The sequence below is a fragment of the Ictidomys tridecemlineatus genome, unplaced genomic scaffold (assembly GCF_052094955.1).
Source record: "Ictidomys tridecemlineatus isolate mIctTri1 unplaced genomic scaffold, mIctTri1.hap1 Scaffold_170, whole genome shotgun sequence".
NCBI classification, from domain to species: domain Eukaryota; kingdom Metazoa; phylum Chordata; class Mammalia; order Rodentia; family Sciuridae; genus Ictidomys; species Ictidomys tridecemlineatus.
Genome location: NW_027521478.1, coordinates 124,069 through 144,540, shown reverse-complemented (window position 1 = coordinate 144,540; position 20,472 = coordinate 124,069). Strand labels below are relative to the sequence as shown.

The 20,472-nt window shown below is 35.6% G+C and overlaps 1 protein-coding gene across 8 annotated transcripts in view; it reads left to right on the top strand.

The window, feature by feature from the left end:
* The first annotated feature begins 528 nt into the window (after positions 1-528).
* LOC144372837 (uncharacterized) overlaps positions 529-20,472 on the top strand; it is a 59,234-nt gene continuing 39,290 nt past the window's right edge. For 5 of the 8 annotated variants that reach the window (XM_078036081.1, XM_078036076.1, XM_078036080.1 and 2 more), the window contains exon 1: positions 711-1,218. The gene's annotated coding sequence lies outside the window, so the exon portion shown is untranslated. Of the gene's footprint in view, positions 638-710; positions 1,219-1,510; positions 1,536-16,909; positions 16,988-20,472 lie in introns of those variants that run through there. The other 3 variants (XM_078036075.1, XM_078036078.1, XM_078036077.1) reach the window with 3 other exon arrangements.

The window sequence follows — 20,472 nt, the reverse complement described above, 5'->3', positions numbered from 1 at the left end:
ATTGTAAATATCCTAAAGGCTAAGTTCATTGGGTATTTAGCAAAGCCAACACTTAGAAAGAATCTGGAGCCCATGAAAGAGTATGATTAATTTGTAAGTGGAGGCTCGGCCTCCCTCACTGGCGCCATGTGAGGAAAAGTTTGCAGGAGCGCTGCGGGGCCTCGCGCGACCTGATGCCCGCTCCCTCTGCGGCGCCTGGTCATGCCCAGGCCGGAGCGCCCGGGGCCGTCCTGGCCCCGAGCCTCCTCCTCCGACCCCAAGGGTCCCCTGGGGGAAACACCTTGGGGCTCCTCAGGCGGGTGGAGGAGCAAGTGTCCCAGAAAGACCCACGGTTAGTGCGGGGGGGTCGGGGGCGCGTGGCAGGGCGCTCTGGAGGGCAGGCCCCGCGCGGCCCTGGCCCACCGCCCCCCGCCCCCGCCCCCCCCCGCGGCCCCCGCCCCCCGCGCGCCCCCCGCCCCCCCGCGCGGCCCTCGCACCCCCCCCCCGCCCCCCGCGCGGCCCTCGCCCCCCGCCCCCCGCGCGGACCCCGCCCCCCCTCCTGCGGGGCGCCCCGCTACCCCCATTGCGCAGGCCCGGCTGCCCCAGCGCGCATGCCCTGGGCTCAGGTTGCACCGCTTGGACCTCTTGTGGCTGGGCGGTGAGTTTCCTGCGTGAGCAGCGGCGGGGGCGGGGGCGGGGGCGGGGGCGGGGGCGGGGGCGTTCTCCCGCGCAAGGGCGGGCGAAGTTCCGCGCCCCCACTTTGCTGCGACCTTTGCGGGCTCGCCGGCGGGTGCGGGCGGTAAGCGTCTGCGCGGGGCGGAGGGACGCCCTGCGGCGGGAGGGAGAGCTCCGTGTCAATTTTTTTCTGGGACCAACCGCTGCTGGAGTCTGTGGCGCTTGGGCGGTGAGCGCGGGGACCCCGGCGTGGCAGAGCCATGGATGGACCGGATCGGGGCCTTGGACTCTGCAAAAAGCTGCGGTCACGGTCGCAGCGAGACCGGGAGATGCGCTCCCGGTCCGTCTGGGAGTTGGCTCGTCGGGCGGTGGGGCCGGCTGGACTCAGGCGCCCTGGCTCGCTTTGTCGTCGGGCTCCTAGGAGGAAGACAATGGGAAGCCCCTGTCCTCCGTCTGGTCCTGCCCAGACCCCCGCGGAGGAAGCGGAGCGAGTCCACCTTGGCCAAAGAGGACATCATCGATGGGTTTGCCAGGACCAGCTTTGTCCCTTTTGAAGGGCTGGAGGTAAGCGCCCCCTCCCCCACGTCTGCCTTTACGCACAAAAATTGGAAAAAAATGGTTTCTGTGTTCCTTCCAGAAACAGCACTGTTACTTGTACTTGGCTTCTGCTCCTAACTTTGCTACTCTGTATGTATTTAACCCTAAGCAAACTTCATAATCTTTTGTAACTCATTTTAAAGGTGTTGAATGTATAGATTGCTACTACACCTTCCAGCAGTGGAAGTATGTGATTTTACAGATGACTGAATGCTCTGAATAAGATTAAGAAAGCTTTTTTTTTTTTTTTTTTTTACAGTGTCTACAGGTCATTCCAAAGTGCTGTAAGTGTCCTCAGCTCTTAGGTTGTTTGGTAACATTGAAAACTATAGTATAGAGTTGTTTTTTAAAATAGGCTCAAATTTTCACTTGTCTTAGTGTTTCACTTTGACTTGTAGTGATACCTACTTAGAACTTTAGGGAAGATGGGTTAACTAGTGCACAGGATGACAAGATGTCTGGAAAAATCATTATTTGAAATACTCTCCAGATAAATAAATAAATATTCTCCCAGTATTAGGGATTGAACTTAAGGGTGCTCTTCACTGAGCTACATCCCCAGCCCTTGTAAGAATTGCTTTATTTTGAGGCATGGTCTTGCTACATTGCCCAAGTTGGCCTTGAACTTGTGATCCTCCTGCCTCAGCCTCCTCCATAGCTAGGATTGCAGGCATGTGCCACCATGCTTGGCACTCTGGTTATATTATTTATTGTGCTGCCATATGAATTTTTCACCTGTTCTTCTAACTAAACTTAATTGTGTGTATGTTTATATATTTATCTATTAGGGGATTCTATCTTAAAATGAAATAGCGGCATAAAAAGGAAAAACCACAAGTATTACAGAAAGTCTTTAAATAGATATTGGTTTTAGTTTTACCATGTATAACCTGTGTATCTTTGTGCAATTTATTCAAATCTCTGATCACCTGGCTCCTTGGATGTGAATTCGAGTGATAACATTGCTTATATTTCTTTATATCTATAGAGTAAATGCTGGCATTACTCAAATAAGAAGGGCTTAGAATTATAACTGTTGATAACTCCTTCAAAAAGATGTTCCAAGAAGTAAAATGGGCCTATGAAAAATTCTTTAAACATAAAGTCCTATCCACCTGTTTATCATTATTAATTGTTACTATTGTTAGGCTTTTCATGCAGAATGCATGCTACTTAATTAATATTTGGATTATCAGATATGAGTTTTAATTTGTGGAATATAGTTTTTCTTTAATGCTATCAAGACATATTGCATTAGTATTTATTGGTACTATCTTTGCCTTCCTAGAGAAGTCCCTACATTATCATGATTTATTTAATTTATTGAACGTTTATTTTAAATAAACATTTAAGAATGTATATTTTCTATACTCTGCTTTAGCTATATCAAATTTTGACACACAGTGCTTTGTTTTCAATGTCATTGAAATTACATTGTGATTTGCTATAAAACCCTTGTTTTTTGTAAAAGAATGCTTTTGAAATTTATTCCTGTCCTAATTTTTTTTTATTTGCAATTGGTTTGTTGACAAAACCAGGTCATTTGTTTTATAGTTTGTCTTACTCAAAATTTTGGTAATGTATCCTTGTCACATGTTTCTTTGTCCCCTCTATTTCCTGAAATTTGACTATTAAATCTAGAGCCTTAATCAGGTTTTAGTGACACATCTCTGGCAAGAATATAGTAGCCAGGCATGGTGGAACTCGCCTGTAGTTTCAGCTACGCTGGACGCTGAGGTACGAGGATTGGTTGAGCCCAGGAGTCAGCCTGTACAACATAGGGAGACTCTGCCTCCAAAAAAATAGAGAAAAAAGAAAGAAAACTTCATAGGTATTATTTTTGTGTTACCATTAACTGACAGTAACATGTTATCATCTTTTCTAATGTTAGCCATCAACAATTATTGTCTGCATCTTAAACAGTAATTGATAAAGGACAAGAGTGTATGTAAACATTACTTTTAACTGTTTGTTGAGATATTTCTATAAAACAAACGCACTCATATCAGCAATTTGACTCCCCAGATCAAATTCAGTCAGAAAAGGTCATATGAAAATGGGATAATTTCTTTCTCTTTACTGGATGTTTTTTTTTTAAATAATGGAGTTGTTCTCTAGCATGAACATGATGAAGCGTTCTTTTCTTAGTATCATTATGAAAGCACAGAATGAAACTTATGTGATTGTTTCAATTATGGAGTCATGACACCAAATTTGTTCAGATTTTTGCATTAGAAACCATCCTGAGTCCTTCTAACATAAACTCCAATATATTTTCATAGTTTTCTTAATTGTTTCAAGATCATCTTGTGCATTTTTATTACTATTATTATTATCAATATATATTATACAAAGTATTGGGTTATACTCTGACATTTCCATATATACATGTATCATATTTTGATCATGTCTACCCTCCATTCTACTTTCTCTTGCTCTTTGCCCACCCCCCAGTATCCTTCCCCCTTCCCAATAATTTCTTTTCTACTTCAATTCATCTCCTTCTCACTTTTTACCCTTTGAAAAAACACTAAGGAATGGTCTATTTGGATTTTTTTTTTCTTTTGGTAGTGGTGATGGGGAGGGGGGAACTAGGGATTGAAGCCAGGGGTACTTAGCCATTGACATCCCCTATTTATTTTTACTTTGAGACAGGGTCTCACTCAGTTGCTAGGGCCTTGCTTAGTTGCTGAGGCTGGCCTTGAACTTTTGGTGCTCCTACTTCAGCCTCCCAAACTGCTGGGATTACAGGTATGCACCACTATGCCCAGCTCTAGTTGGATTTTATGGTAAATCTATTTTTAGTTTTTTGAAGAATCTGTAAACGGTTTTCCATACCAGCTATACTAATTTACATTTTCATCAACAGTTTATACAGATTCATATTTTTTCCACATTTCAACTAGCATTTGTTATTTTATTTTTTGCTTTTGCTTTGGTTTGTTTATTTATATGACAAGAGCCATTCTGAATAGGGTGACAGGAATCTCCATGTAGTTTTTTGTGATTTATTAAGGCTAAAGATATTATTTTTACATATATTTGTTGTCTTGTATTTGTATTCTTTTGAGAAATGTCTGTTCAGATCATTGGTCCAGTTACTGATTGGAATATTTGTTCTTTCTGAAGATTAATTCTCTGTCAGATGAATAGCTGGCAAAGATTTTTCCCCATTCTATAGATTTTCTCTTCACTCTCTTGGTGGTTTCCTTTGCTGTGCAGCAGAGTTTTGATTTATTGTAATCCTATTTGTCAATTGTTGCTTTTGTTTCCTGAGATATCAAAGTACTATTCAGGAAATCATTGCATGTTCCAGTATTTTGAAGTATTTCCTATATGTTTTCTTCCAGTAGTTTCAAAGTCTTAAATTAAGATTTTGATCCATTTTGAGTTGATTTTTCTTCAGGGTGATTGAAATCTAGTTTCAGTCATCTGCATGTGGATATCCAGTTGTCTTAGTACCATTTGTTGAAAAGGCTTTTCTCCAGTATATGACTTTTGGAACTTTATTGAGATCAGCTGTCTGAAGATACATGGGTTTATTTCTGGGTCCTCAATTCATTTATATATATATATATTTAGAGAGAGAGAGAGAGAGAGAGAGAGAGAGAGAGAGAGAGAGAGAGAAATTGTAATGAAAATTGTATTATCTGTAAATAGGGAGATATATCTTATTTATGTTTATATTCTTTTTTTAATATTTATTTTTTTAGTTGTAGTTTTACATAATACCTTTATTTTAATGTGGTAGTGAGGATCAAACCCAGGGCCTCACATTTGTGCTAGGCAAGTAAATGCTAAGCCATAACTCCAGCCTCTTTATATTCTTTTTTTTGTATCCATGGATATCTGTTTTTATGTCTATACCAGGTTTTTTTTAATTAAATAGCTCTGTAGTATACTTTATTTATTTGATTGTTTAGTCATTTGTTTATTTAATTTTAGCATTACAATTCTTAATACACCTTTATACCATAATTTATCATATTTTTGATTGTATATAAGGTATGTTGACACCAAATTCACATCTTCATATTTTGTATACTGATGAGGGTCTCTATAGTATATTTTAAAATAAAGGATTACAATGCCTACATCCTTAGTCCTTTTGCTCAGAATGATTTTGATTATTTGTGGTCTTTGTTCATTCCAGATGAATTTTAGGATGTTTTTTTTCTATTTCTGTGAAGAACTGTGAAAGATGTCATTGGTATTTTGATTGTGATTGCATTGAATCCATAGATCACTTTCAGTACTATGGCTGTCTTAACAATATTAATTCTTCCAATCCATGAACATGGAGGATCTTTACATCTTCTACTCTCTAATCTCTTTCTTCACTACTTTCCAATTTTCACTGTAGTAATCTTTCGACTCCTTGTTCAAGAAACACTGATTTCTTTCTCAGTCCATTCATTACTGATATATAGAAAAGCTATTGATTTTTGTATATTGATATTGTATCCCTACTACTTTGCTGAATTTATTTATCAGTTTGAGTCCTTTGGTGGAATCTTCAGGATTTTCTCAGAATATAATTGTATTATCTGCAAATAGGGATAATTCAACTTCCTCCTCTCATATTTATATCACTTTATATATTTTTCTTACCTAATTGCTCTGGCTAAAATTTCAAGCAATGTACTGAATGAAAAGGTTGAGAATAGATACTCTATTTCCTGATTTTAGAGGAAATGCTTTCAGTTTTTCCCCATTCAGAATGATGATGGATATAGTTTTATCATATATAGCTTTTATCATAATAAGGTATCTTCTTTCTATATCTAATTATTCAGAACTTAATCATGAAGGACTGTTGAATTTTACCAAGGACTTTTTCTGCATCTATTGAGATGATCATGTGATGTTTATTCTTGATTCTATTTATGTGCTGTATGCTGTATTACATTTATTGATTCATATATATTGAGCCATCATTGCATCCTAGGAATGAAACCAACTTGATCATGATATATGCTCTTTTTAATGTGCTGTTGAATTCCATTTGAAAGTATTTTATTGAGGATATATATTATCTATGTTCATCAGGGACATTGGTCTATAGTTTTTTGTTGTTGTTGTATCCTCATCAAGTTTTGGTAACTGGGTGATATATTGCAGAATGAGTTTGAAAGGGTTTCTTTCCATTTTAATTCATGGAATAGTTTGAGGAGCATTGGTGGTCGTTCTTTAAAAATCTGGTAAAAATTCATCAATGAATCTGTCTGGTTCTTATACTTTTTTGTTGGGAAACTATTTATTACTGCTTCAATCTCATTGCTTATTATAGATCTATTTAGATTTTTTTATGTCCTATTGGTTCGATTATGGTAGGTCATCTGGGCCCAGAAATTTGTTAATTTCTTCTAGAATTTCCAGTGTATTGGTATATAGTTTTACTCAATATTGCTAATGATCCTATGAATTTCAGTGATATGTGTCATATTATCCTTTTTTCATCTCTTTTTGTTTGGTTTTTCTTTTTTTTTTTGGTTTTTTAGTAGCTAAGTATTTGTCAATTTTGTTTATCTTTTCAAAGAACCACCTTTTAGTTTAATTGATCCTTTCTATTCTTGTATAAAATAAGTGGTTTTTATCTTGAAATTGCATGTAGACACTGTCTTTTTCTTATAAGACTGCAAGTGCTCCTGCAACCCCTCTAATAAATAAGCACCACCCAACTTTTTTGAGGTCCAATACTATTTCCAAACCACATGTTTCAAACATCCTGCCATCGGATGCACCCAAGAGGAGGCGTGCTCCATTGCCTCCAATGGCAGCATCTCAGAGTGCCCCTCAGGGCCTTACAAACATACAGGAGAGGCCAGCTTCTTGTGTGGGGAAATCCACAAGTGTGGAGGAGACTGATAAGGTGGGTAGATTTGTTTTATTTTACAGGATGAGACAAGGTTACGTAACTTAGACCCCCAAGAAAGTTAGTAACAGTTATTAATATGTAATAACATGAATAAGTACTTAACTAAAATTGGTACTGGGAAAAGATTATATGTAGTTTGATGCAATGAAGAATAAGTTGCTATTTTAAGGAGCTTTTTTTTCAAGCAAATAGCTGGTCTATAAACATTAAGTCTTACTTAATGCATATATTACAGATGAAAATGCTTATTTTCAAATGAAACTGTTTTTAAACAACAGTCTTTGTGCTAATTCATGGGCTTCTAATTTGTATGTCTTCTTTACCTAATTTTGAGATTCTGCAGAGGAAATACTGGTGTGTACCTAAAATCAATACTCTATTTTTTAAAATGAGCCTTTTAATAGAACATATTGTGATTACCTTTATGTGTTCTTATGTTCAAAGCATTGTTCTATGTGTACCTTTTCCTTTAAGTTTTATTTTTATTCTTTTTCTTTATTGTCTTATTTTTACTCCCCCAATTATTATTGGTTCCCTTTAATCCTAAATTTGGGAATCTATTAGCAAACAGCTTTTTATGACTAAGCAATCTGAACATTCTTGCTTTATTCATGTGGAAGGTAGATGATTTTTCAAGTAAATGTGATTAAACATAAGATGATGTATTATGTTGCTTGTAATCACACAATGATTTAAATGACTTTGAGAGCAATTTTTATTTTGAAGTATTCAATACAACAGGTGGTCTTCTCATATATGGTTGAAGGATTTTATTTCCTCCTCAGAAATTTAGTAAATTCTAGCCTCAAGAAATGAACTCTACCCATCACCTAATATGCATTTGGGTACTTTCTTAATTTAAAAAAATTGATTATAGTTTTTTTGTAAACTATCATGTGTGTCTTTAGAACATAGCAATTTGAATAGAAACACCTCTTTAAAGAAATGCTTAATGAAGTTGTTACTTAGAAAATCAACTCTCTTATTTCTATTAAGACGTCTAATTTAATGTTTGTGGTGTAAAATCTCATAAATCAGGAATTTTTTTCTGTGATGGAGTCATTTTTCTGACAAACTTTTCCAGAGTTACTGCTTGGTAGTTGAGTGAAGCTTTGCAAAAAAGGTGATCATTGAGTTCAGTCTTAAAATGAGTGTGGGAGTCCATCGGTCAGGTGGAGGACCCTGTCCAGAGATTCAGTTCCTGAATACAATAGCTTGCCTGGGTGTGTGCAAGGATCAGATTGAACCAGCAAGGAAATCTAGAACCAAGTTAGGGTCAGAGACTTCATTTTGTGCTTGTAGCTTCTTTGCATTTCTTCATAGCAAAAGCATTTTCAGGGTTTTTTTATACTTGTATTTACCCTAAAATTACATCCTAAGTGTGTAAGTTATTATACTCTCAAGTAGTTACCAAAGCATCTTTTTCTGTATATAGAAATCATCATAGCCCCTGCTTATAAATCTTTCTTCTGGATTTCCTCATTTAATCCATTCCAGTGAAGTTCCTTAGTACTTGGATCCCCAGGAGGTCTAGGTTGTCTCTTAAAATTCTGGACTGTGCTACCAGTGACCTTACTGAAAGCTATTTCTTTTGATTCTCGCCCTCTGCTCTATGACCACTTGGTGCCCTCTGTTAAGTAATCTTTTTTTAGTATGTTGCCTTTGGCAAACTACACATCTTTATACAATTTTTGATTATTTTTTCTTTTGATCTGGACATCTGGATAGTTCTTTGGTGTATTGTTCAGCAGAACCCAGAATTTTATTTGTTTTTCCCTAGAGAAGCTGAAGAACCATTTTTTATTTATTCATTACAAAAGTGCATGTATGCACACACGTGAATTCTTGGTTTACCTAGGCATCTTAGTGCCTTTTCCTTACATTCCTGGCCATATTTGATGTGAATAGTCACCCTTTGGTCCTGATTTTTTATCTTCTGCTGCATCTCACTGTGTACCTCCGTACCTTGCACAGATCCAGGAGGAGTCAGTTTTTGTTGTTGTTTTTTTTAGATGGGGATTGAACCAGTGATGCTTTATCACTGAGCAACATCAAAAGGTCTTTTATTTTTAATTTTGAGACAGAGTCTCGCTAAGTTGTTGAGGCTGGCTTTGGACTTGCAGTCTTCCTGCCTGAGTCCCTGGGATTACAGGTGTATACCATGGTACCCTGCTAGGAACCAACTTCTTATACTTTAACCACATCCTATTTTTATTTTCCTTGTTGTCACTCTTTTACCCATTGTCTGAATTGGAGATACCTGAATTCATGATTCACTATGTTCACTCTACTCTTTAAGAGGCAGCACATCTGTTCTTTTGTTAAATCCATGGGCTGATAATTTTCACTATGTGATTTTAATAGTCTTCCCCTAGGTCCAGGTCTTAAATAAATGAAGTCATATTTAAAACTAGTGTTTTGTGTATGTACTTATGGGTGTAGAGATGAGAGCATCTTAATTTTAAGTTAGACCCAAATCCACTGGTGAGTATGCCAATGATGAGTCCACAGAGAGGGCACATAAGGTGAAGACAAAGCAAAGGTGATGTCATGCTGCTGCATGCAGCTAAGGAGCACCAGCAGCCAGCAGAAGCCATGGGATCATGGCCTTTCCAATACCTTGATTTCCTTGATTTCAGATTTCTGGCCTTAGAAACCATGAAAGAAGAACTTTGGGTTGATCTAAGCTACTCAGTCATGGTAATTTGTTATAGCAGTTATAGGAAACCAATATATCAGTAATTCCAATTGTAACTCCAATCCTGGTATTCTTCTGGTTGTACCTTGACCTCACTGTTACTTAGTGACTCATTACACCTATAAATCAACATATTTAAAACCAAAATCATTTTTTCCCTCCTAGACTGAAAAGCTAAAGATCATTTTTTAGTTTTTTCCTTATTCTTTCACATCTACTTAGAAACCAATTCTTCACATAGTCACCCTTCATAATGTCTTCCATTTCCTTTGCTGAAGTCATTCTTAGGAAAATACAGGCAGAGTAAAGTGAGAAATAGTATTGAACTTATCCTCAGGATGCTCTAAATGGAGCAAGCTGCCACATTTCTATTTGTTAATTATCACTTCCTAGTTCAGAAACCTCAGTTTGCTGTGATTGATTTTCTGGGTCTCAAGTTTCTTTACAGACTGATCATAACTTTTAAACTTTTAATCCTCATCATTTTCAGGATGATTTTAACTATGACCACAAGATTTGACTTACTGTCTCTCATGTGAAATCCTGCTTCCTTTCCTTTCATAATTGAATGGCCCGATTGCAGGTACAAAAGTGCATGTATGCACACACATGAATTCTTGGTTGCCTAGGCATCTCAGTGCCTTTTCCTTACATTCATTCCTACTATCCCATTCAGTGGATCCTGGTTTTTTTTTTTTTAACTTAATGAAGAATTTTTTTTTCAGATTTTATCATAGAATACTTTTTACTTTCTCTTAACATGTCTCCCTGTGCCTTTTTATTTTTTTATGTATATGTTTAGGTAGCATGTTCATATATTACATAATGCTAAAGATAAAAAGGGGAATACAGTGAGAATCATCATTTTCTGCTTTGTTCTCAACTAAATTCTTCTGCCCAAGGCAACCAATATTGACAGTTCAAGTCCCTTTCAAGAGCTAATGAATGTATGCAAATTCAAGTCAATACTCATACTACCTATTGTTCTTTTCCCATGGTCATGTGCTACCTATACCATGTTATTCCTCACTTTTGGTACTTAATGATTCATTTTGGATATCCTTATTAGAACATAGAGGGCTTCCCTTGTTTAAAGATTGAATAATATTACATTGATGGATATAACAGGATTTACTTACCCTGTCATCTAAAGATAAATATTAGGGTTAAATTGTTATTGTTTAAAGCATAAAGCTCTGTTAAATTTTCCTTTTGTCCTCTTCCAGCTATAGGGCAGGAATTGTATTCTCCAGCAAAATCCTATAACACTGTAGGTATTCAAGAGAATTGGTGGTATAGTACAGAGAATTGACAAACATTAATAAGTAGAGCTTCCACATATCCAAGTATATTATATACAATGAGAATTTGTCATATCACAAAATTTTAGTATTTATTTCAGTTTTGTATTTGTTGAATTTTCTGAAACACTTGGATAACATAGGTTGCTTATATTTAGTTTTATGGTAACTGGACCACGTGGCTTTTAGAAATGTTTTCTTAGGCTTTTATAGAAAATCCAGAATTATGACAACCTTATATTTAAAAATCAAGGATGAACACCTAAAACATTATATTATATATTACACTGTGCATATAAATATAATTAACCATTGGATTGACATTACTTATATACAGACATTCAGAAAATTCAGCAAAGCATATCAATTACTTAGTTTACTGATTACTTGCTGAGGCTGGTCTTGAACTTGCAATTCTCCTGCCTCAGCCCCCTGATTTACTAGGATTACAGATGCCACCACTCCTGGCTGAACTTTGAATTTTAACAAGTCACTATTTTATGTGATTGAAAGTATAGGCATGTTGGGGAAAATGTAACTGGAAGAAAAAATATTTGTACAAATCTGTTCTTAAGTATGCAAAGAATTTTAGATACACTTATGTCCTATGATTTTCATTGTCTGTGATGCAAAATAAACTACAAGGGTGCACTGTTTAACAGAAGTACAGTGTTGCAATCTTTTCCATTTTTTTTCTTCCAAACTATACTAAAGCAGAAAGCAAATATTGGAAATATTTATGTGATATTAGAAATACAAATGCTTACTTTGTATGAGTAAAGTGACAGAAAATAAGTAAGAGAGATAAATACCAGTAATGTCTGACAGTGATTTATAATTAGCAGTTTTATCCATTTTGAGCTTTGAGTTCATTTTAGTGTTCTTTTAAAGTCACTAATACTATGTTTCCCACAATCAAGGCTTACCAATAAGTTAGTTCAACTGTATCTTGAAAAAAATTGTCAAACATATCTCTTTTATATATTTTTTTGGCTGCCCGTATTTAATAATTTGCCTAATTCCTCTAAGACATTTCTCAATATCGACAAATTAAGATATTTGGATTGTGTTTTTAGAAATTATACTGAAATTATTCACATTACAGGCTGTTGATTTTCTGAGCTGATTTTGACAACTGATTGTGCAGTTTCCAAAAAGAATTCATAAAAGTTTAAAATTAGTAAAATAGTCTAAATTTTTTTTGGAATAGATCTGTACCTAAAATTTTCCCCATTTAAGACTGTATTTTATAGAATATATATTTCACTGTCAATTTCATGTCCTTAAATTTTTCTGTACTTTTTTCCCATTATTTCAGGCTTCATGTCATTTTCCCTATAAAGGTGGATATATTCCTATCTACAAAAATGTTCATTTGAAAAGAAAAACTTTCCAATTAGAATTTTTCTGGCAGTTTTTAATGGAACTTTTGGAGCATTTTGTTTTTCTAATGATTCAAAATGTCAATTCTGTGACAAAATATAAAATATTTGACTCATTCTCTTATTTATGCAAACCATATCCCATGCATTAGTATAGAATATATATACAGTTGTATATAGTAAGACCAACATGTGTGAAAGAGGAAGTCAGAAATGCAGTGACTTGACTTAAATTGAAAGTGACTTATAATTCTGGAACTAAAACTAAGTTCAGAAATCTAGTTTCTGCACTGTATGTGCAGAAACTAGATTTATTACATTAGAAGAAGAGGTAAAAAAGTTGAATTTGTGGATAATCTTGACTCAGAATTCATAGAACCTTTGGGAGAATTTTTCATTTGACATATTTGGTGTGTCTTTGCGGCTTACAGCTATGTGTATACAACACCCACCAGCTTTTCCACTGACCACTAACATGATATGCCATTTTCTTGGGATATTGAGTTGTGACTGAAAACACAGTCGGAATAATCTCTAGTGGATATTTCATTTTGTCTCCTTTTGAATTCTGCTACAAACACTCAAAGATTAAGCAATTGAGACTTTTGACATCTAGTATTATGCAAGTGAAATTTAATACCTAGAGTATTCATTTTTAATAAGTAACTTAATTTTTTCAAAATATGTGCTGTCTTCATCTTTTACTCACTTTTATATCAATGGCTTACAAGCAGATGATGTATCTGCTTGTATGAGTAGGTATATATTTGTTTTCATTTTACTTAATTGATTTTAATCCTACTTTTCAACAGAGTAATTAAGGTTGTACTCTTCTATATATAAAGTTTGTATTTGTAGTCTTTAAGAAATATACTGTTTTTTAATCCAGATCATCGGGTAACATTTTATTTTCCCCTCCACTCTCCTCTTATCATATGGAAAGTGGACCACACACATCATTCTACAATTGCCTAGGAACAGTGGTTACCATGGCATTTGCAATTTGATACATCAAATACAGCTGTCTGTACTTCCAAAAATATGACTGGTTTCAGTAGAGAAATGCACTGGCACAATATATTTAATCTTTCCCAGATATAAAGCATATTTTGTTATTGTGGTTTTCATAAGGTTCATTTCAAGGGTCAGAATAACAAAAGCAATGGTGAATGCTTATATTATTGACTATTAATATTACATATCAAGTTTAAAGAATATTACCCAGTTAATGTCCACAATAACCCTCTGTATCACTACTTTTTAGTTTTCTGCCCAGTTTACTTCTGACCGAAATGTAAAAAAAAACTATGCTCATTATAAATTTAAATTTTAAATAAAAATATTATTCAAAGAACTATGGGTTGTGGGATTAATGTGGATTTCTCTTCCTTATCTATTAATATGCAAAAAAGTTGTTTCTCTCTAAAATTGCACAAGATATTCATAAAACCATATTGAAAACCATCAGTGTTAGGAGGCTTTCTTGACCAATCCTTGTGGTTCAAAGTTCGCTTAGCCTGTCTGCCATGGGAGAGATTCACCTTTCAGTGGTAATTGGTTTGTGTTAACAGAGGCCAGGGCAGAGAGAAGTGGGCATCTTTCCTAGAATGATGGTGATAAGCTTATAGAGGTGGGGCACTGTCTGGAATGAAGCCAGCTATACATCTTTGGTGCATTTTTTGGAATCAACTGAATTGGCCCCAGTTTGTTTACCTGTTGGTGTTGCATATTCCCCTACCCTGTCCCTAGAAAGACTTCTGCTAAAATGATAACAGAAGACTAGAGTTACCACCATTCCCTATCTTTAAGCTTGATCATGGGTTCTGCGCTCTTCTGGTTCATCCTGTCTTTTCCCCACAAGATATACTATTGAGAGAGGCCCTCATCTTTGGTCTTTAACAAAATGTAATAAGCAAAGGTTTCTCAATAACAAGAATTGGTTGTATGCTATCACACAAAATTGTAGGGCTTATGAAATGAAAGTGCATGTTGCTTCAAGAGAAGTATAAAAACATTTTCAGGTCATAACACAAGTTGAAAAATTTGTAATTTATTTCTTCTTTGCATAGAGAAGGGCTGGAAAAAAGAAGTATATTGTGGCAGAACAGGAATTGTTGTGGTTTGGAGTATGGTTACATTCTATTCTTGGGCCTATGATTTTTTTTTTTGTCCTTGTCATTTTCTTTTCCATCATCATCTTCATTGAATTTCTCTGTGGCTTGGTTTTCTTCTCTGTAGAATAAGGTTTTGTAACTGTGTTCATCAAAGTGTCTTCCAGCTCTAGTATTGTAAAATTATTTTGATCCTTTTATTGTCTTTTAAAATTGGATGAAAGGGCTTTGTTGTGGGAAGCTTTGATCAGTGGTAATGAGATGGTGATGCCTACTTCAACTCTGTGAGGATTTATGAAACCTAAACTACAGAAACAACTTAAGACATTGAATAATGGACATCTTTCTCCCTGGACTCCTGAAGGACCACGTGGGTATCACTAAAAAGTGCTCAAAGACTTAGTTTCATGAAGATGTGTTCAAGTTAATGAAGTTGCTTAGATATTCAAGTTAATGAACTTGAATATTTCATACTATCTCATAGTATTTACAAGGAATATATAGCTGGCAAAGAATAATGTTGATCTGTACCTTAAAAATATATATATATATGTGTGTAAATATATATATATATATACATATATATATGTAAATATATATATATATATATATATATATATATAAATAATTTATAATAATTTTACAGGATTTCTTAGGTTCTCTATATTTACCCTGATCCTCCCCACATGTGAAAATAATATTGTAAACAGATAATAAAAAAAAACTCCTAATAGATACATTAAATAACATTATTAAAATTAGGCTACTGTTTATATGCCTTAATTGATTTTTTTCTTTTTGTGTTCTTTTCTAGAATGCATTGATTCCAGTGACCCACATCTTATGATTCACCTAATGATTAATAAGTGACCTAGTAACTAGTGCAAAGCTAGTCCTCAGCTAGTCATCAGTCTTTTGAACATTATTTAATTCTGTTTTCAACTTTTATTTAGTTTCATTTAAACCAGTGAATTTTGATTTGGATGAGAATTGTGGGACATTAATGATCTGGCCTGGTTTTCAACCTGACGTTGCCCTTTTTGCTAGAGGATTCTGTTTTTTCCTTGTAGTGTTTCCCTTTTCACAGAGCACACGGTTTGGTGATGTGTGTTTCTATTACAGGTGCAGTGGTCACTAATGGCAGACAGACTTATCAGTAGCTTTAACTAAATTAAATAATTGAATATCTCTAATGATTAACCATAACAGTTTCTCCTGGTAAATAGAAACCTATTTTCTCATATTGTAAACCCTTTAGACTTAAAATAATTAAATTTTAACCACTGTTGAATATATATGTATGTATGTATGTGTGTGTATATATATATATATATATATATATATATATAAAATTTGACCAAAGGAAATGTATCCTGGTTATAAAAGGTAAACATTTATAAATTATTCTTTATTTAATTCTTCATGTAAACTTCACCTGTTAGATTGTTCAGGTTTATATACTCTAATGCATATTCACGTACTCATCACCAGCATTTAACAATCTAGTGTTAATTATTTAACTTTTATTAAAGTCCTTCATGGTATGATGAAATAAGTTGAGGTGATTAAAGGTGGAGAATTTTAGAACAGCGAATTCGGCTTATGCAGCAGACTAAGCACAGGTTCCTGAATATTGAACACTGTTGTGTTTTAAAGTTGATCATAACTGAGATTGATTCCAATAGGACCCCCAATTCCACTTTTACCAAAGAGAAAGGCAGTCATAAATATTTCCTTTTTTAAATATTTATACTTTTCACTTTAACCTTAATAACTATCATGTTTTTATTTTGTTTACGGAATACATTCACATGTCATGTAATAATAGCTGATAAATATGGAACATGTACTGTGTACTAGGCACCATTTTATATATGCTGAGATCATTTAAGGATCACAGCACCTTTTAACATAGATATGGTTACTTTTTATAGATGAGGAGACTGAAGGTCACAGAGACAGTAAATGACACATTTCTTGGTTCTCCCCCTAGTGTTGACCCCATAGTCCATTTTGGGGATCACCATTATGGTGAGCTATCTTCCAACATAAAAAAAACTTCTATGAACCTCCCTCTGGTTCACACTAGGTGATTGAATTCTGATCAGTGCAAAAGTACAGTTACTTGGAGACTATTGGGAGCACATCCTGAAGGACACAGGAGAATATATTCTAAATGGAAACTTGTGTATTACTTAAAGAACTGTGGTAATTTAGGAAGTCTACTTTCTTGGCTACAATCTAACCAAGAAGTACTAAAGGGTTTTAATGTAAATACTCCATTTTTCCTGCAGACTTTCACCCAAGAGGAGGATATGTTCAGTAGATACAGACCATCTTTTCCTCAAGACCAAGTACTCCTCCAGGTTTTCTTTTTTTTTTTTTTTTTTTTTATTTATTTATTTATTTTTTTTATTGTTGGTCATTCAAAACCTTACACAGTTCTTAATACATCATATTTCACTTGAATCCAGGTTTTCTTAGTAGTGATATTTTAGTCAGCCTCAAAAAACTTCAAATTTGACTTTTAGTAACTTTGTTTGGCTGTTACCTTAGCTGACTGAAGCTCTTTTCTGAGAGTGTCTTTTTATAAAAACAACTAACCTCTTCTGTATTCCATAGGATGACTGAAAATATGAAGCTATTTTTTAAATGCTATTACTGGTGTTACATCTCAAAATTTACATTTCTATTATTAATCTTGTTTTGATTAACTAATCTCACAATTCTTATTAATTCAGAACTCCTGCTTTTGGATCATCTTATACTAATTGTTACATTTATATTCTGTCTCTTTATTTAGCAAGTTTTTACTATTAATTATAAGATGGAATCTAGTTATGACAGGCACAAGTTCTACCTCATATCAATTAGTAAAAATCATGTCTCTCCTAATGTCCTTGTTCTGAGGGTCTGTGGTTCAAACTGCAACTCTAGAAATGTACGCCAATTTATACCAGTGTTTTGTAGAATGACTATACCATATATGCTTCCCAAGGTATCCATAGCTTTGCATTCCCTCAATTGTCTTCATAAATGCTATTTATTTATTCTGACAAGTTTTAAATTCCTTGTTCATAGAAATATACATATTCTGTACAAAAATTCTAGCTTATTTTAGGATCTCCAGACTGATAAATATATGAATATGTGGGTATTCTGTATTTGAGTTATGGATATGTTTACATGAATTTGTGAGTATAAAAATTTCTCTATTTTTAAAATTTCTATGCTGTCTGCTTTACTGTATTATGAAAGTCTTTAGCTCTTAAACACTATTGTCTGTGAAGTTCATATCATGACTGCTTTTAGCATGTAATAGGTGAGATCCATAAGTGACAGTGATTGAGAATATGGCCTAAGGTGGAAGTATTTTTATTATATACCTCATGAAAGCAATCAGTCAAAACATGAGAAAGATGAAACTAAGGAGGAAGATCAAAGATGTCATTCCTTGGTGTGCTTTTACTGCATTGTTACTAATAAACCAGGTCTGCAGTGATAGTCATGCTTGAATAAGGCTAAACTGAAGTCAGTTTCTCAAGAAATAACATCTGTAGATTTTTAGAGAAATATTTTAAAATGTTCTTTTAGCATTTAACCATCTCCTTGAGTTTCTCTGAATTTGCTAATACTATGAGAGATCAAGTGAAAGTTTCAGACCACAGAGGCATTATAATCTACTCAAATCAGTATTTACTGCTAATTCCTCACTATGTTTCTATATCATCTGTTTATTACTGAGGATCCTTCTCTTGAATTATTTTAGAGGTCTGTTGGGGATCCATCCCATGACCTCCCGGTGGGGGATGATCACGATAGTTAATCAGAATTGACTTTAGTGGTTCAGAATCAAAATATGAGTTTGAGTGGCAGGTTTTCTTTTCTTGCTAGATTATTAGAGGTCTGAGTTCTGAAAGAAGGAACAGCGTAATATGATGGCAAGGGCTAGCTATAACTATATATCAACTGATATGGTAGAAGTTTAATATTTGGGGGGATGATGAGATCACCAGCCACCTTATGTCTCCTTCCTTAAGAGGAATTATGAATGAGGGGTTTGTATAGTATAGAATCTGCCATGTAGGCTTGTGTTTCTGTCCCTGTGGTGATCCATCGTTGTCTTTAGTATCTCACACAGTTGGCAATGATGATAGCTTTTAAATCATTTTTTTTTCTTTTGGGGCAGGTTTTTTTCCTCTGGCAGAAGTATTAGAAAGTTATGAAATAGTAAATTCGTCACTTTTTTCTGGATGTGTAGCAAAGCACAAAGACAGGGAACTTCTTATGTATTGGTCTATTTTGCTTGGATGTACTTACATGGTCCTGTAAGAGTGGAATGACCCAAATTTACACAAATATCTAGTCCAAGTTTATCAAGACTTCTTACCCATGAAGAAGAAAATACAGAATTCATTTTCCACTCACTTAAATATTTATTGAGAAACTTCTGTATACCAAACAATTGTTCCAGAATTACAGCAATGAGCAAAATAGAAAAACAAGTTCCTGCCCTTATAGCCAATTCCAGTGGAAGCAGATAATAAAGCAGTAAATAAGCCAAAAGCTGTTAAAGGCTTATAGTAAAAAATAAAGCTTGGAAATGGGATAGAAAATTTTGGAGTCAGGGAGGAAGGCATTGAAAGGTGACATGTGAGAAATAACCAGAAGGAAATGAGGGAGGGAAACATTAAGCTATCAGAAGGAAGAATGTTCTAGGTATAGGAACAGCCAGGGTAGCCATCCCAGGAACTCTCCAGGCACCATGAGAGGCAGCAAAAAGGCCATTGTGACTGGAGTGAGCTATTCTGTCCTTGCAGATGGTCAGAGACATCTAGGAACCAGGACATCAATTAAAAGGACTTAGATTTTCTGTGCCAATTGGGAAAATACTAGAAGGTTTTGAACAAAACATCCGAAAGTGACTTACACACTTTAACAGGATCTTTTCTTCCTGCTATGTTGAGGAAAGACAGTAGGCATGCAGTGTACAAGCAGAGCCCTGTTAGAGTGTTGTCATTGATTCAGACTCTATGGTAGAAGTCAAGCTGATGCTCAGTGTCTTTTAAGGAAGGAGCCAACAGGGTAGATTTGTTATGGATGATGAGAGAGGAGATGACAGCAAATAGAAAGATGACTTGCTCTTTGCTGAGATAAAGACCATGAGAAGTACAGAGTTTGGGGTAGAAGGAAGAAAAGGAATGACTGCTAAGATTTCAGGTTTAGACGTGCTAAGTTGAAGTGGCCTTGATGTGGAGACCAAAACAGGTCATCGGATGGAGTAGACATGAATTTACAATCATCAGCATGTATATAGAACTTACAGGTAACAAATCATCAAGAAAGTGTGAGTATAGATATTAACAAGAATATGGCCAGAGTTCTGGTGACACCAATGTTGGTCAGAAGATGAAAACTAATGCACCAAGAAAGCAGAGCAGCCAGAGTATGGATCTGTTGAGAGTGAGAAATGTGGTGTTCTGGGTAAGAAAAAGCACTACAGAAGGGAGGTCATGTGTGTTTATTGCTGCTAACAGGTCCAAAAAAAAAAGTGTTCTGAGAAATGACCACTGATTTATTTGTGGTCAAGGTCATTGGTGATTTTGATAGGAAAAGTGTTAGTGGGTCAAGGGTTGGTAAAAGTTTAATTGGGAAACTCAAGTGGGAAAAGAGAAATTGCAGAAATAAAGTATGAACAATTCTAAGTTTTGTTATAAGTGAAAGAGCAAAGATAGTGTGGCAGTTGGCCAGGAGGCATCAATCTGCCTGAGGAGGCAGGATAGTCCTAGCTTCTGCAGACATTCACCTGCCAGGAATGTGAGCAGTAGCCACTTGTAGTCTGTGACCTCAA